At 49.9% G+C, this 18702-nt stretch overlaps 1 long non-coding RNA gene across 3 annotated transcripts in view; it reads right to left on the bottom strand.

The window, feature by feature from the left end:
• Nucleotides 1-18702, bottom strand: part of LOC114484364 (uncharacterized) — a 254640-nt gene that overhangs the window by 86324 nt on the left and 149614 nt on the right. For 2 of the 3 annotated variants that reach the window (XR_008615937.1, XR_008615936.1), the window contains exon 3: nucleotides 12891-13353. This is a non-coding gene — a long non-coding RNA (uncharacterized lncRNA). Of the gene's footprint in view, nucleotides 1-9950; nucleotides 10196-12890; nucleotides 13354-18702 lie in introns of those variants that run through there. The other variant, XR_003677167.1, reaches the window with a different exon arrangement.

Here is an 18702-nt window from a genome sequence, read left to right as displayed (position 1 = left end):
CAGAGCTGGCCCAGGTCCTCTCTCTCCAGACCCGGAGGGATTGGTGGGTTGTCTCCAGCACACGTGGCCACACACGGAACCTCTCCTTAGCTGTTCCGAACCAAGGCGTGGACATGAGGAGTCCCCAGGGCTCAGGTCCGGTTAGTCGGACCTTTCCTAAGAGAGCGAGGAGGCTGTGGCAGATGTAAGGGTTGAATGGGGGGCCCCAGAAACAAAGGCTGCTCTCTGCTAACTTCAAAGGCAGCCAGGGATTGCCTGGGCTGGAATAACACACAGGGCACCGGTACGGAATTCCTTCTCCTGCTCCAGGCCTAACGGCCTGCCTGTCTGCCAATGAGCTCCCAGACGTGAGGTGAACGTTGGGCAGGGGCGTCTCAGTCCCTCCCAGGGGCTTCATTTCCACCTCACGGCCACGCTGCTCCCCTGTGGAGCCTCCTCTGCGAAGGTGGGAAGAGGCTCCGATCTGGCCGCCCATTGCTCTGAGGGCATCCAAAACCCAGTGTGTCTGAATCTAACATGTGCTCTCTGGCGGCCTGGTCCCCGTACCGCCTTCACCCAGCCGTCCCCCTCAGCCCTTCCTCCGGCTTTGAACTTCAAAAGACAGCATTGTGCACACTCCCTGACTCTGCTTCCTCAGTGCCCAGCCCCACATCCACCCAGTCCCCTTGGGCCGCATCCTGGCAGCTGCCCTGAACGGCCCATGCCCTGCTGAACCCTCCATGGCGCACATTCCACCCCAGCCCCTCCCTCCTTGGCTCCGAGCCATCGCTCTGTAACTTCATCCCCTCTTGCCCTCACCCGATGAAAAGTACCCTGTTGCTTCCACGCAGAAGCACTAGAAATAAGATGAAGCTTATGAAGCGCGTTATCCAAGATGAGGCCTGTGGAGTGGACGTCCCTTTCAGAAAGGCCCAGCGCAGGCTCCACCTCTCAGATGCCAGTGGGCTCTGGGCGAGGTCTGGAAGCATGTGTGTGACGATGGGCAGCAACAGAGCCCGTGGGCTTGACTGTCTCCGGGCAGTAAATGCAGGGTCCTCGGGAGACGCTGAGTGTGCGCACGTGTGCACATGGCTGCGAGGAGAGCCGAGGACTCGGGAGAAATGGGGACGCAGCGTCAGCTACCATGGCCCCGAGACCGCGGGGGAACATGCTCTGGGGCACCACCCACAGGGACCTGGTGGCAAGGCTCCACTTAACGGTGGGGTTCGTGGGTCCTGCTCCGTGATGGGGGGGTGGATCCCAGGGTGACAGAAGCAGGAAGCAGGGTCTCCTGGAAGGGAGGAAGGCATTTTACAGGGAAGGCCTCAGACATCTCTCTGAAGAGGTAGAGACGGAGCTGCCTCCACACAGGAGGCAGCAGGAGGAGGTTGTGCCCATGAGGGGGTCACTTGTGAAGCGTGTAACCTGCTTTTCTGCCTAAGTCTGTAGATCTCCTTATTTGATGTATTCAGTGCACATTGTAAATGTTTTCCTCCTATCCTGTAGCTCCAGCCGCTACCTGCAGCCATCGGTAAAGCGCTGACCTCACCTCTGCGAGAAGGGCTGGCTGGTCAGCATGGGCATCGGCTGGAGGGCAGCCCCAGGCTCGCCTGCAGGAGACATTGGGGCGGTGGGGTGGGGGGTGGGGAACAGGCCTCTGTGGCGCACACAGCATTCAGCCACACACTGCCCATCCCAAACCCCACGCCCGGCCCTGATGACAGCTGGACACGCAGGTTCACACCCCACCGCATGCCCAATGTTTCCACCAACACGTCCCGAAGTACCTCGACTTAATTCAACCGCGACTACACGAGGCGTCCCTGCCACACTTTGTCCTCCCCAGCCCACCTGGCTCAGGAGACCCCCACCTGTCCTCCAGGCGGCTCAGCTGGACATCTCACCCCAGCCTTCGCACATCCTCTCCCTCGTAGCCGTCTCCAGGCAGTCTCTGCGCATGAGCGCCTGCCCCAGAGTCGGTTGTCTCTCGCTCATGCCCCTTCTTCCCAGCGCCAGCGAGGTCTGGCCCTGCTCACAGCCCACCTCCCTGCAAACTCTGCTCCTCCTGGGATCCCCCTACCCCACCTGCTCCCTCACCAGGTCAAGGCCTACCTCTAACTCTGTTCCCTGATGCCCTGATGCTGTGCAGGTGACCCTACAGCTAAGCCTCGCAGCCTGGACAGGGCGATGGGGATGGGAGCAGTCTCCCTCTTCAACCTCTCTCACGCCCTACACACCTGCACACCCCCGCGGCAGAGGGGAGCCTGGTCACCCCTCCTCGCCAGGCTACCTACGCGCAGCCGCCGTTCCCAGTGGGGTTTAACATGGATGAGCTGAGGCCACGCACATACTCTTCAATATGAAAGTCCTCTCTCCACCAAGAGCCTCTAATATTTTGATAACTTCGTTGAGCAACTGTCTTTTTAAGGAAGATACACTAAGTCTACCAATAAAAAATAGGAACGTTAATCCCAACTTGGTTTTGATCGTCCCACTTCCTTCTTCCAAAACACTGAGCTGCGTGAAGCACCCAGAGTTGTCCGCCATCTCACAGCCACCTGAACAACCAGATAAAAGGTGCTTTTAAGACGATGCGTTCCATTCTATTAGCTAAACTTATACAACTTATTATTTGCAGGTTATTCTACTTCGGGGGAAAAATGATATTTACGATATACGTATCTTAACTTTTTCATCCTGACCACTCTCTGAATGCTGACAGGTCTTCACCAATCTTAGTCATGCTCTGGCTTTGAGCAAGAGGGAAAACAGGTTCTTTACACTCAGAAGAAGTGTGTGCCTTTGAGATGGAGAGACACAGCCGTGAGCCTTGCCTAGGAACGTGGAGGAGAGGTGAATGGGAACAGAAACATGCCCCCAAGCTGAGCAGCACCTCCTCCTCCCTCCTGCCCGGGCTCCATTCCTGTGCCCTCTGGGGACGTGGCTGCCACAGCAGCTCTGAGACAGTCACTGCACCTGACATCTTCAAAGGCTCTTCACTCGCCTCTGAATGAACCCCGAGCCCACCTCCACGCGCCTGCCCTGCTCCTGCCTGCATCTCCCTCTCAGGGCTCCGGGCTCCGCTCCTCCTCCCTGAGCCCCCAGGATCCTCCCCCAGGAGCCTGCAGAGCCGCATCAGGGCATTGCCTCGCACCTGGAACCTTCTGCTTCGGGTTGAAGTTGTTCTGTCCACTGTGCTGGCTCTCTCTCCTCACTGCTCCTCCATCTCTGGCCAAGCACAGCTGATTAACAGAGGCCGGCAACAAGCAAACAGTGGCACTAGGCACTGCAGCAAGACCAAGGCCTCTGCTGATGAAGCAAAAACAAACTGAGCAGTTTCTGTGGTTCGTGATGAACTCCTTGGCGCTTCCCCTCGGCTGCCTCTCCCCTTACTCATGACCAGACACCCAATTCAGCAGTTCAGTCAAAGTGGAACATCATACTTACTTAGTGGATAGTTTGGCTTATAATTCTTAACTTTAAAAAAAAAACAAACTTTAATTCCAACTAAAATTTACTTGCACACACATGTGCTTATGCGAGGCATTCTGCTGGGAACTTTGACAAACCCCTGAGGGACAGGGGTGGACCCCACTCTCACCGCCACAGCTGGTCGGGGGGCCTGGCTGCTGCGATGGTGGGTCAGCACCACTCCCACCGTATCTCGTTGCTAAGAGTTGACCTCCCAGTTACAAATGCTTCACTGACTAGAAACCTTTATTTCTGAGAAAGCCATCTTCATACGTGGCTGTTGCTGACGAGGCAGAGTGAAGACAGGCCAGGAGAGCCCAGAGGAGAGACACTACTACTCACTACTCCTCACTACTCGGAGCCAGAGGAGAGTCGCTCCTTTGTGGGGCCATCAGCCACTTTGGATGGATTTAACAGAGACAGAGCTGCCCGTCAAATGCATCCATACCTAAGCCCTTCACCCCGTCTGCCTATGGGTCCCAGCACCTAGGTCACCGGGACAGGGGCAGCACTAGCCAGAACTGGTTCTTTTTTCATAACTTTTTGTTTTTATTGTAGCAAGATACGCGTAATACAAAATGTACCATTTTCACCATTTTCAGGAATATACCCCCCTGTGGACTAAGCACATTCACAGGCTGGGCAGTCACCACCACCCTGGTCCATGCCTGCTCCCACCCCTCAGCACTGCAGGAGCAGGAGGACATGGCCTGGCGAGGCCACATCAGGAGGCAGCCACAAAGTGGCTGCGTTTTCCAAGATGGAACACAGACAACACTGACAAGCGCTTCACCACCAAGCTTGGCGTGGGGCGTCACCACCTGTCTCTCGCCACACCACCCCACTCTGCACTGGATTCTGAAGGACCCAAGTCTCGGGGGAGCTGAGGCAGCAGGTGGGAGACACCGGGATCCAGCTCCATCGCGGGCAGAGCTGCGGCCGCTAGTCCACGTGGCCTCAAGCAGGCCTGCTTCAGGCTGTGCTGCTCCCTCACTGATAAACCTGCGTCGCTATGCACACCTCCCAGGGCTGTCACAAGGGAGGTGAATGAGACCACGTGTGTGAAAGCACCTGGCGTGACAATTAATGTTCACTCCCGTCAGCCCTATGAAATATGACATCTGAGCTCAATGAGAGCATAATTCCAAAAGAGCAAGGAAAACAAGTAAGTTTAGATAGTTTCCCGTCTTACTCCTGGCAGAGGAGCCTGAGCCTAAACACTGCCAGCAGGTGTGGACCATCCACTGCCCTCCTGCATCTGGAGCCAAGAGGTGCCTTCCTTACGCTATTCTGGAAACATTCTAGAATAATACCAAAGTGATTATTCTCTGTTACCAGATTCACTGTTGTTGGTTCAAATTTTAAAATGGAACCACGAAACATCCACCCAGATGGTAAACATGTTTACTTCTGCATCCCATTTCTGGGTTTTCACATTTGCATATGGTGTCCCAAAAAGTAGCAGATGAGATCTGTGACCCTATCTTAGGCCCAACGAGGCACATGACACCCTCAGCCTGTGTGACACCTGTATAGGGCCACTGCCGCCAAGGCCTCTGGAGGAGAATCCATTCCACAATGGCCATCTCTGAGCACTGGCAGGTCGAGGGTCCTGAGTGTGAAGGCAGAAACCGTAACACATGGAATATAAGTGAATGAGAGAGGAAGCTATGTGCTGGAGATTTCCAGGAGCAGAGGCCGGGGTCTGAGCAAACTCCTCAGCCCTCTGGACCACGCTCCCAGCTCCAGGACAGCACGTGACATAACTGCACTGCACCAGGTAACGGTGTAGCTCAGGACACCATCAGAGAGGGCACCGCAGGAAGAGGCGTCAGAGCACCGGTCGTGAACCCCCCACAGGTAGGGCGTGAGCTCCCATCAAACATTGGCTCAATGAGCCCCCAATTTTTCTAAGGCCTTTATGTGTAACTAACCTCTTGAAGGTGGTGAGGGGAGAAAAAGAACATTTACTGAGCAACAACTATATGCCAGGCTCTATGTTTGATACTTTGCATGTCACTTCATTCAATCCTTATCAAAACATTACTTCGTACTTATTATTATTTCTACTTTGCTGTTGTAAAAAGTGCACCTCAGAGAGGTCAGCCACTTTGTCAAGGTCATAGAGCAGGAACTGGGGGGAGGACTACCCAGGACCTTCCTGCTGGAAGCCAGGCCCTCTCTGGCCTCTGAGCTCATCCTGCAAGAGTAAGCATGGGAGAGTCCACGTGAAGACTCTAGAAACACCTGCGCACCAACAAAGCAAGAGTCTAGGACCCAAGAAAGGAACTCAGGAGGCAGTCGCTTGCTTTCTGCACACGTCTCTGACTTCTCCCGAGCTAAATGGCTCCCTTCGGGGGTAACTTTAACATCCAAGTTTCAGAAACACGATGGACAAAAGCCAACATTTTTCAAAGAACCCAGTGAAATTTGTAGGTCATTTTTGACCCTGGATATTCAACGACAAGGAATTCATCTTAAACCAACACTGATTACTTAACTGATAGTAAAAAGCCCTGACTTTTGTGTATATATCCTAAAATCTAGCAAGGAATTGCTAGATTAGAGTTGCCCTTTAGGATTTACTGTTATAAATAAAAGAGCTAGAAAATGGAAGGTTTCAGCAAAACAAAAACATCTGTCAGATTAAATAATAATTTGAATGTTTTTGACCTTGTAATTCTTATAATATTTATTTTAATGTTATAGCTATTTAAGAGCTATAAAAATAAGGAGTTTATAATTATCTTTATGTTGTACATATTTAAGTAACCTTAAAATGAATACAATTTCAGGCAACACTGAAATTTCTTCCTATCTTTATTTAAAATGGGTATGCACACTCTCCTCAGACGTTAGGCTACCATAATACCATAATGCCTCTAGAAAAGAAGATAATCACATTTGTCACAGCAGGAAAACCCTGGGAACAGTGGCGAATGATTTACAGTGAAGACAGTAGAGCTGCGTTTGGGACTGTAAATTATGTGTTATTTACACAAAGAAACGACGTTATTAAGGAAGGGGCAGGTTTGTAACCGAGGACCAGATGCCAGCCTATACGGGGTGACCTAAGACCAGGCATGCACCAGCATGCTCTGACATCTCTCAGTAAACTCACTTCCTTCAAGCCAGAGCATGTGAGATTTTACAGAATGCCACTGTCATCTATTTTTTTACATCTGTTAAACCACAATGAAGAAGATCACCTGGGCTTCTCCCATGCACATCACTAAAGATTCCATGGACCTGAGACAGACCTTGGAGACAGAGAGGAAGATGGCAGAAGGACAGAGACTAACTGAAACTGCACAACCCAGATTGGGACTTGAACCCACTGTCTTTTAATTGAGATCATACACCTGGTCTCAGGACTTAATGAAGCTCAGGTTCTTTATGTCTCATCACAGAAAGAATTCAGCAAGAGGCAAAGTGATAGGTAAGAATAGGATTTATTTAGAGAGAAACACTTTCCACAGACAGGTGGTCTGTCTCAAAAGGTGAGAGCAGCCCTAGGGTATGGGGTCATCTTAGAAAGTGAGAGGAGCCCTGGGAGAAACACCCCACAGACAGAGCGTGGGCCATCTCAGAAGGCGAGAAATCCCAAAGCATGGGGTGGTTAGTTTTTACAGGCTGGGTAATTTCATAGGCTAATGAGTGGGAGGATTATTCCAACTATTCCAGGGAAGGGATGGGGATTTCCAGGAATTGGGCCACCGCCCACTTTTTGGCCTTTTCTGGCTGGCCTCAGAACTGTCATGGCACTGGTGGGTGTGTCATGCAGCTGATGTATTACAGTGAGCTCAAGGTCCACTACAAGTTGAATCTTACGCCATCTTGGACCTAATTAGTTCTAACCAGTTTATGTCATACCTTCAAGGGCTATGTCATTCTTTTAGAGGTTGTGCCCTGCCCCCTTCCCTCCGATTTCATTAGGGGGATGAGAAAGCATCACTAACAGTATCAAGGTATTTCAAAATGTAGAAACCATCTGCGGACGGACAAGGGGTCCACTTTGTCCAGAACTTCAGTCACAGCAAGAGAACGAAGAAAGACATCACCAGGGGGCCTTGAACTACAGGATGAGGAGTCTAGACTCTTTAGGAAGCAAGAAGCAGCCACGGAAAGTTTGGGGGCAAGAGCAGGTATAATTAAAGCTGCACTTTCAAGAATACAGGCGGAACTCAGACAGGGGAGAATGGAGACAGTAAAGCTGCCTGGGTCCACTCTTCACTGGCAGCACCTACACACGTCTGGCGAGAGCTCCCTGAACAGGCCTGGGTAAAAGCAGCCCCCCTACGGCCCAGCACCAGCAGGACAGGGTCGCCTGAACTACAGACACAAGAAGAAGCACATGCTGTGGGGAGCTGTCCCTCCATGGTTTTCTTTCTAAAAAGCCTTCAAGGTCTTGCCACTTGGGAAATATTGCCCACCAGCTGCCCATTTGGAACCTTCATACTTTCATACTGAAGTCTCTTTCCTAATAAAGAACTGAAAAAAGTTATGCAGTAAAGAAACCAATTTTTCTTCTAGCATTTGGCCATCAATCCTTCAACCCCTTTTATTGAAAAACAGCTCTCTATCTCCTAAAACTAGCATCCTCCAGGCAGCTTTGGAAAGCATGGGCTAATAACCAACCCGGCAGCCTTGAAGGGCTGAGTAATGAGCTGAAGGTCAGGGTGACGGGAAGCGGGTGGTCAGGATCCCTCAGGGCTGCTCCACGCCTGGAACAGTACAGACCTGTTCAGGCCACCAAGGCAGCCACATCCACCCTGTGCAGGGTCCCGCGCTCCTGCTGGTGTGAGAAAAATCCCACTGTGTGGGGGTGCGGACAGGCATCCCAGCAGCTCAGTTCAAGTGCTTCTTGCATTCTGCTCATTAGGCTAAGAAAACCTGGTCAGCAGCATCCATAGAATAGCTCTCTTTCAGATGCCTGAAGACTTATATCCACTCTCATCTTTCTCCTTTATGAGTAAAATAACCTTAATTTATTTAACAACTAGGTCTGGTTATCCTTTTCACAAGAAAGACTTGTAAACTCTGCAGAAATTTGGTTCATCTGCCCAGTTATCCAAGGTTGAATGTCTTTCTGCATTGAATGGAAAGATTCAGAGCCTCAGAAGGTTAACTGAGCATCTAAGGGCAGCCCTGGGGGCAGGGAGGAGCAGGGTCTCAAACCCACATCAGCTTTAGGTGACAACCCAGGCAGGATGCTTTCCACTCACCAGAGTACAGTGAACCTCAGAGGAAATCTCCCACGGCTGGGACGCTTCAGCAGAGGGCTGGCTGTACCCCGCTGGAAGGATTTCCATTTCTCTCTGCCCAGAGGCGCTGCAGGTTTGATGTCACAGGAGTCTATCCCCTTACATCACTGCCTGCGTGAACCAAAGCTCAGTGGGAGGAACCAAAGCAGAGACCTCAGGTCACCTGCCCTCTGACCTGCCTGAATGAAATAGCAGCACTGTCATTGGGCCTTGCAATACTCAGGAGACCCTCCTGGGGTTGGGGGGCGTGCTACAGAGTCGCCAACACGTGTGACTCTCAAGACAGGCTGCAGCCGCCGTGGACGGGCACCTGGGGACTGAGCTCAGCCAGCCTCAGAAGCTGGGAGCAACCAATCCCTTCAGAAATTCAATCACACACCTTAATAAAGTTCACATCTTTGACCCAATAATTCTTTTTCTGGGAGTTTATCCAAAGGAAATAGCCCAATATACAGAAGAGCTTTTGGCACCAAGGTGTTCACCAAAGCATTATTTATAAGGATAAAAGCTGTCCAAAACTGCAATATCCAACAATAAGAGCACAATTTTGAAACTCAAGTACACTTACATAAAAGAATATTATGCAACAATTTAAAATCAAACTTATAATGAAAATGCTCATAATGTAAAGTTAAAAGGGAATGAGCAGATTATAAAATTGAATATATTATGAACAGAGTTCTGTAAGAAGAAACTTGCACAGGAAAGACTGAAAGGACACAAGCCAAAATGTTAACAATGGGAAAGCTTCATACGGCAGGACTGTGTGTGGCCAAGTATTTGTCTTCATTCAATTTTACTGTGCTTTCCAAATTTTCTTACAATGAGCAGGCATTACTTGTAAAAGGAAAAATGTGAGTTTGTTAAAAAGAATAGTATCTAAGTGATTAAAATAATTTCTAAACTACATGTGCTGAGAAAATTTAAAACAATGTATAAATTCCTGTATGCAAGGATTAGCCAAAGAAAATCATAATTAGAAAGCTGAATTTGCAGTACGTATCCATGTGGGTACACCTGCATGCACACAGGAAGCAAGACATAGAGGGGACTTCTAACCACGTGGGTGGGCGGGCAGGCAGCCAGCAGTGCATGGGGGAGGGGACTTCCCAGCTTCTACCACCTTCAAGGTAATTTCACACGCTCCAAACAAGCATGGGCTTGCCATGCAAACACGGCTTCACACAGGCCTCCCAGCCTCCCTCCCAGCCAGACTGCAGCCGCTAAGCCCTTCCTTACATCCTAAGAAATCTGGAGCCCCTCCCACCCCCACTTCCAAGAGAATCAGAACATAAAATACAAACTGACAAATTTTTTTCAGTGGAGGAATGGTTAACTGTATAGTGACTTTTGTCTAGCAAAAACAAGATTTAAGCCAAGGAAAAATGCCTTAACCCCTTTACCATTTAAGATACGTAAGGCAAGACTTTTTTCATTAGCGTCTTCAATTCCAGCAGCTAAGATGATAGTCTTCAGTTGCCCTGGGATAAGAAAGACTAAAGTCAAAAAACATAAGAACAGTAAATCAAGCGGGGAGGGGAAGCCCCCTGCTCACCTCCATCTGAGACCACAGCTCAACCCGCCCACGGGGCAGGGATGCAGGTTCAGTCCCTTCATCCTACGCCACCTGAGGTAACTGTTACCAACTATGTGGAATGACGAAGAGCAGGCAGAGAACAAATCCGTAAGCTGAGTCCCCAGGGACCCACCCCCAGAGAAGGCCAGCACTTAGGTCTCCTTCCTTTTATCACTTGTTACTTCCTAGAGATACTGGGAAGCTAAAACCACTGCCCCGGTGTGCCCAGCTCTGATAAATAACAGTCAGCACTCGACAGCTTTCTGAAGGGTGGGCCGATTAGTTAATTCAATCATTCCTGTTGAAGGAATAGGACAAGTCAGTTTCTTTTTTCAAGAACTGACTCTGGAACCTGCCCCTCAACTCTGACACCTGCCCCACGATGCTCCCAGTGCTTCCCAGACTTTCCTGTGCCTCTGGGCTCTTGTTAGGATGCAGCCCTAACGTAGCAGGACTAAGTGCACAGAGACCAGTTAGCTTCCCATCTCTGAGAATGAGACCCAGTCAGTGCTAAGGCTCCCCAGGTGACCCCCGTGTGCAGCCAGGGTCGCACATACCACTAGGAGGTTTGGAAAGGCCACCGGCTCAATCTAACTCCTGGCTACTCTGAGTGTGCCCCCTGCACAGTGACACCAGCACACCAACACTGGCCTCAGAGCTGTAGTGAAGAAGGGTGGGGCAACACAGCTAGAACATTAGGTTGGCCACAGTTATCGTTTCACTACTGACAGTAGTATGATTATTATTCAGGTGGGCTGACACAGCTGGGACAAGGCCAAATTTGTGAAGAAACAGAGTTCTTGGGAAAACTATGAGTTAAAAGCAGATAAGAAAATAAGAGCTGGGGAGGAGCTCCGAGAGGGTGGCTCAGGGCAAGTGTGTGGGGAGCCGACAGAGGGCCGTGTGCATGGCCCACCACGGGGGCAGCAACAGTCACAACAGCGACCACTTACCTGGGCCTGAACTAACGGGGCAGGCACTGTCCTAACTACCCCCAGTTCTCCGGGCTGAACCATTCTTGCTTTCCATTCTTTAGCGCTTACTATCCCAAGGCCCCCTGACGGGCTAGGGGCTTCCCCTCCCGCAGGGAAGAAGAGCTGACCACCTAGGAGAAACCGGCAGTGAGCCAGGAGCCTCAGGAGCCAGGCGGGGCACGCTCTTCACCCCTGGGGGGGCAGTGACACAGCTGAGGAGTGTGGGGACAGGCTTGTCTACATTTTGGACTGTGAGCTGCATGCCCCTCCTCAGGTTCTTTCTGTCCCACCCTCTCTTCCTTCTCTTCTTCCCTCTTCCTCTCGGAGCTGCTTTACGAGCTGCCTTCCATGGCCTCACAGGCAACTCTCTCAGCAGCTGCGTCCCAGGGCTGCAGCTCCTGGGATGGACAGCTGAGGCACGACCCCTAGGGAGGACCGGAGGAGGGGTTTCCAGTTGGGCTGGCTGGCTGAGGAGGGCCTGGAGAGCTGGGCTCCGTGTATTCTTCTGAAACAGCCATCTCACTCGTCTTCCTGGGCCCTGACCACTCCGGGGGACCTACCCCAGCTGGCCCCCAGGAGGGGGGGCCCCCTGTTACACATGCCCAGCTCCTCCAGTCCTCATTCTCCTGTGAGAGCTGCACGTGACCACATTGACTGTCAAACCAGCAAGGGAGCAGGAACAACACTGGTGACTGTCAGGAGCAGAGCTCCAGCCAGCGGGGAGGAAGAGCCCCATGCTCTCTCCCCAGCAACCCGAGCTGCCCGCTACACACGACTGGAAAACCTGCAAACTTTTAGGACTCACAGAGCCAGAGAATACAGGCACTTCTTGTAATTTTCCCACCATCCTTCCTTTAAAAAAAAAAAAAAAAACTCTTTTTACGTAAAACTGTTTTCCCTGGATTCCATGAGGTCCTTCAACTTCACGGCCCACATTCTATAAATAAGGAGGCAGAGGCCCAGAAGCATTAGTGGCTTCCTGGGATGTTAAGTGAATCAGACAAAGAACCAGGATCCAAATTCAAAAGCCCCGTGGCTCAGGCCCTGGCTCTGGGCACCAGCCAGACTGAGTGGTTCCCTGCGAAGGGAGCAAATCAGAACGGCGGGGAGAACATCCACGTGGAAGAGTGACACGGGGCTTCTCCACGAGTCCTTTACAGGAGAAGGTCAGCGCTCAGAGTCGCCGCCCCACTACCGTCTGCACACGAGCGAGTCTCAGGAAGAAAACTAACGACACAGAGGGAGAGGTTACTCATCAGCCATCACTATTCCCTCCAAGTCTTCCCAGCTCTGGACAGAAAGACACCCCAACACACCACTCTGCAAGGGATGGATTTTCTTCAAGGAACGGCGACTCGCCGGATACTATGTGCACCCCGCCCTACAACTCAACAAAGCAGAATCGTAAAATGTCTGATGCTCTTTCGAATTCCTCTCTACAGAAAAGGAAAACACGCCATAGTTTTGCCAAAATCAGTCACCACGGCAGCCTGAGCCCCTTGATGCTGTGTGGGCTTCAGTTCCTAAATGTAGACATATATTCATTTCATGTAGTTGTTTGGTATCTTATTACCTATCGACTAAGAGATGAAATAAAGTTTTCAGTTAAGTGTGGCGGATTCTCACCTGTGAAAGCATTTGTGGCCTGAAAGCCAGCTTCCTGCATACTGCTCCCCGGCAGGCCTGTGTTCCAACTTGTCAGCTGTCCCGTCACCAGGAACATCCAGGAGGCCTCAGGTCACCTCCATCTCAGCTTGCAGGAGCCCATCACTCTGCCTGTCTGGTTTCTGGTAGCATCGGACACCAACCTGCCCTGCTCCCAGCCTCTGAGAGCAGGTGGTAGCTGGGACGGCACCCAGTCCAGCAGTGTGCACGCTCGGGGCACCGGTCACATCAGCCGTCCAGCCAGAGAGTGGAGGCCATGGTGGGCCCAGGAGCGAGGAAGCTGTCCCACGGACACCGGCCTACCCACCTCAGAGGAAGGACCCCCCCAGCCGCCTGGCAGCCAGCATTCTCCAGGGGTCTCTCTTGCTCCGGGGGGTTCAGGAGGGTCTGATCTGCAGCTCTCTATGCTTCGCCTCTCCCCTTGCTGAAATTAAAAAGAAAGAGATCATTTTCCTGATGACCTGTAGAACATGAAACTCAGTAGACCCACAGAGGCCAAAAAAGAAAAAGAAGAAGCCCCCAGAGCCATGCCCATGACCACACTGTGTGGGAAGTGGGGCACGTGTAGCACTTCTCCTGCTGCCCAAGAAGGGGCGGGGGCCAGGGGGACTCCTGCACCCAGAACAACATGGGGCCAGCTGCTCCGAGCCGCTCTAGGAACAGTTACAAAGGTCACACGCATTCAAATGTCCTCCCCAGGCTACCCTAGGCCACAGACACCTGAAGCAGAAATCCATTTCCTAAGCAGTTTCCTGAGGTCTTACAAGTGGGATCTGAGGTTCATGGCCACTGCTGTCAGCATGCCAGAAAGGACTTGGGTTGAGCTGTTTTACAAAGTGACTCTTGGGACTTCTCTGGTGGTCCAGTGGCTAAGACTCCAGGCTCCCAATGCAGGGGGCCCGGGTTCGATCCCTGGTCAGGGAACTAGATCCCACATGCCGCAACTAAAGATCTTGCATGCCCCAACTAAGACCCGGTGCAGCCAAATAAATAAATAAATATACATATATTTTTTAAAGTGACTCTTAAGTGGGAAGAAAAGGTCAGTGATAATTTTTTTAAAAGAAGAGGAAGGAAAAGCAAATTTAATCTATCAATATAAACTGTTCCATATATATTACATATCCCATAATAATAAAAACATTTTACAAATACTTATATATTTTAATGTTGTTATACTAGCAACATTAACTACAAGAATGTTAGAAGTCCAAAGGACCAGACTTTTTTTTTTTTTTTTTTTTTTTAATTTTTGGCTGCGTTGGGTCTTCATTGCTGCACGCAGGCTTTCTCTAGCTGTGACAAGTGGGGGCTACTCTTCATTGTGGTGTGCGGGCTTCTCTTGTTGTGGAGCATGGGCTCTAGGCGCGTCGGCTTCAGTAGTTGTGGCACATGGGTTCAGTAGTTGTGGCTTGTGGGATCTAGAGCACAGGCTCAGTAGTTGTGGCGCTGTGGCATGTGGGATCTTCCCGCACCAGGGATCGAACCCGTGTCCCCTGCATTGGCAGACGGATTCTTAACCACTGCACCAGCCCAAGGACCAGGATTTTGTTTTTTTTCAAATTTTATTTATTTTTATTTATTTATTTTTAACATCTTTATTGGAGTATAATTGCTTTACAATGGTGTGTTAGTTTCTGCTGTATAACAAAGTGAATCAGCTATACATATACATACATCCCCATATCTCCTCATTCTTGCATCTCCTTCCCACCCTCCCTATCCCACCCCTCTAGGTGGAAACAAAGCACCGAGCTGATCTCCCTGTGCTATGCGGCTGCTTTCCACTAGCTATCTATTTTACATTGGGTAGTGTATATATGTCCATGCCACTCTCTCACTTTATCCCAGCTTACCCTTCCCCCTCCCCGTGCCCTCAAGTCCATTCTCTACGTAGGACGAGACTTTTAAAACAGAATCTCAAATATGAATCTCTGGTATTAGAGAAAAGGAACCTTTTCCATTATTATCACTTCATCCTAAACAATTTATAGCTAATTTTTAGAAAATGTAACTTTATTCCTCTTTTTCACCATCAAACTAGAGAAAAGAAAAAAATTTAAGAAAACAGCACATAACAGAAAGGAACCCTCTGTTAAAGCCCTCTTGCTGTAAATATAAGGTAATAAAGTAAAACATCACTAATACAGACTAACTGGAAGGAAGCCCTAGTGTATTAAGGAAGCACCTTAATTACATTAAGAAAGAAATTCAACTGCATTGCCTTCATGTACAATCTCAGTTAATAAAGTGCAGCCCAGTAGGAGTCCTCAAGTTTAATGAATAGGTAAAAAATTTAATTAAAAATCATTTATGTAAATGGTGGTTCTGAAGTGCTTGAAAATGTGAGAAAATGTTTGTTCTCTGAATTTAAACATTCCGTATCAAATGACCAGTACAGACAGTTATCAAGGTCCCAAAGTCCTACACCAACATCCAGAGTAAAGGACCATGTGCACTGTAGTTATCTACTTTAGGGAATGGAATTGCCAGTTAAAAATAAAAGCCCACCTGCCCTAAAACCGTGATTATCTTTACTCTTTCTATGATGCTTTCAATGCACAGAAATACTAGACTGTATTTGTTCTCTTTTCCTGAACTCAAAGACAAACTAAAGTGTGGTGATGTTTTTGTTGTTTTATTGAGAGGTTTTGCTTAATTATCTTGCTTCATTGCAAAAGGCACGCTACCACAATTTTTTAAAAAACCAAGCTATACATTTCAAACGGCTATGGGAAAGATTGAGGCTGACGTGGATAGAAATAGAAGAAACAACAAACTCTTCTTTTTTTTCTCTTACTGTCTCTGTCACACTCACCAATACTTAACTTTACTTCTAAAAGAGAGGGAAGACGACAGGTGTGTAACAGCTCCCCCTGAGGTCTTGGGCATGGTCCTGGCCTGGAGGTTTAGAGCATGACATGTGTGGTTCCCAACACAGGCTGAAGGGCCAAAATTTATTTTAATTATCTTCATTAACTGATGACGTGCATATTCCTACATACATTTGGAGTCTCCTTAATATGCAATTTTCAAGTGAAAGTGAACCTGTAACTGCCATAAAATGTTTTCTTCCTCACCACTAACAACACAGATAAGATACCCTTTCTAGAAATACACAAAAAAGAGGAGTGGGTCCCCAGAAACTGGAGTCTATTCTGTTCAGCGAGGGACCAACCAAAGAGAACGGGGCCAGGAAGCCATGCTCAGGAGGACAGTAGATGACCTAGCAGGCTGGAGAACAGGTGGGTAATTGGGACCCAGAGTTGGCAGAGGTACCACACATCAGCTTTCACAGCTCGGCAGGCAACCAAGAATCAGGAAAAAGGCACAGAAGCTGAACACATCACTGTCCTGCCTGCCTCCCACCCTCAAGGGCCCTGCTTACCTTCTAGTCTCAGAGGTGGCACCTCGCCCACCCCTGGGACTAAATGCAGAGCCTGGTAACCTGGCTCGCTGGCCCTGGCCGCAGCTGTGGCTGCATGCAGGGGTGCTGATCGCTCAGCACCATCTCTCCGCTGAGCTGTTAAGCCCCACGGGGACGTTTCCCTTGAGCACCTAAGGCGCTGTCTGGTGCCCAGTGGACATCAGTAGGACGAGTCTACTGAACGATGGATGGGTGGACCAAGGCTGCTGGTGTTCGGATGAGGCACACAGAGAGGCTCGGCAGACCCTGCAAACCAGCCCACTGCCCCGAGCCATGCTGATGGATGCCATCCCCGGGCTGAGAGGCTGTTCACACCTCTGGCTCTGAGCCTCTGAACTGGCAAGGCTTTTGCTACCACCCCACTAGTCAAGGTGAGACAAGGATAACGAGCAATGACTCCCCTGCACTCACACTTCACAGCAAAGTACCCAGCACAGGCCCATGGAGGTCACTGCTCTAAATCCTCTCAAGCCACAGAGAAAACTCTAGCCCCACAGCGATTACATGACTTAGCCCCAAACTAGCACTCAGGAGTTGGGACTAACGCCTGGTCTCTTGCCCCTCCAGCCACTGTTATTCCCATGCTACTTCTGAATCTCAGGTAGTTTCCTAAACTGAAGTGCCTTAACGCTGGTAATGCTCAAATCAGGAAAATGTAGGGGGGAAAAGAGGAAAAATAAAGAGAGAAAGAGGCAACTTACCCAAGACGCAAGGTCACAGAGTAACCCTGAACCCATTCAAGAGCCCCTCTACAGCAAGCACACTACCACCATCCTGTCATGGACACATGGACACACACACGTTCTATTTACACTGAGAAGATGGGCAGGACTAACTAGGAAATAAATTAATTCAATATTGCACTTGAAACATGTTGTTAAGTCCCTCCCATAATGGAGCAACAGTTACTAAGGAAATAGAGCACACAAAAGGGAAAAACACCCCCACAACAAGGGACGTTCTTAAAAACATCAACGCCCACGAAACCTAACCAAATAAGTTGTGGAATACGTTTGCTTTACCACTTGTTCACAAAAACTCATTCGACACACAGCCTCCCTAGAATCACTGGGGAGTGAAAAGAACTGCATTCCACAGATGACACCTATCATGAAAGTTCAGCGTGGAAAGACTCGCGATTCAGGAAACACAAGGTCACACGCTGGGCAAAGAGGCCAACTCAACAGAGAAGTCAAACAACCTTTTCTCAAAATCTAGTAACACTAGTATAAGTGTAGCGCATAAAGAATCAATACTGCAGTTTCATTTCTGATTTCCTCGCACCATGGACAGACTGCCTCGCTGGTATGTTGGTTACCTAGGTGACGGCCACCTGGGTGATGGCCAGACCGAGCAGCCGCAGGCTCCAGGCCGCAGAGGTCCCACCTGTCTGAGGACGGGCACTGCTCCAACCTCGGAGGAAGGAGCATGGAGAAGTGAAGGGATGGTCCCAACCCCGACAAACCATGACACTGTTGCAAACCTCAGAAAACAGAAACAAATACGTTGAGAGTGTGCCATACTGCTTACTGGAAAAAACTCAACTACTGGCTTGTTCATTTAAGGTCAAAGTGGCAATGGACTCCGAGCAAGACAGAGGTGAGGAAAAGTGGGACAAGAAACCTGAGGGTCTGTTTCTGGCCCGAGCTTGGAGCCCTCCGCCCCGTGGATAGACACGCAGACCTGGGAAGTGCAGGTCAGTCTAGGTATTCCTCGTGGCAGCCACCGCCCCTGCCCTGCTCTGGGCCAGGCTCAACCAGGCTACCACATCCTCATGCACCATGAGGGGTGAGAGCTCGAGGTCCCGTCTGATCTGAGCAGGCCCCAGTGGTCATGTCTCCAGTCAAGGGAGACGGAACAGATGTGCATGAAAAGGACACTGTGAACCAGCACAGAAAATCTGCACAGAAACCAAGTCTGAGAACAACTCAGACAAAGGGCCATCTGCACAGCAGTACAGATCCTCCTCGCTGCTCTTAATTTCTGTGGTTTGGGGTGTATGACAATTGCAGCTTTTATAACACAACCTCAAAGCCATCGAGCACTGGGCAGCTCAATGGGCTCCAGGTACTCAGGTCACCACTTCAGGAAGCAAGTACAAAATCTAAAACCCTCTTCAAATATGCACACAAGATGCAAACAGGGAAGGTAGCAATTCTATTAGACCATCCTTTAAAATGTCACCTCGAAAATCCAACACTTGATAAAACCTGAAGAATCTATACTCTGAGCTCTACCCAAACCAAGCTGGAGGACATTTCCCCCAGATAATTAAGTAGGAAAACTGCCCCTAATAATCAGTACAGGTACCACTACCTCCTCACACTACCTATGGGCAGGGGAGGC

This window comes from Physeter macrocephalus, chromosome 19 (genome assembly GCF_002837175.3).
Source record: "Physeter macrocephalus isolate SW-GA chromosome 19, ASM283717v5, whole genome shotgun sequence".
NCBI lineage: Eukaryota > Metazoa > Chordata > Mammalia > Artiodactyla > Physeteridae > Physeter > Physeter macrocephalus.
This window is presented reverse-complemented; position numbering and strand designations above follow the sequence as displayed.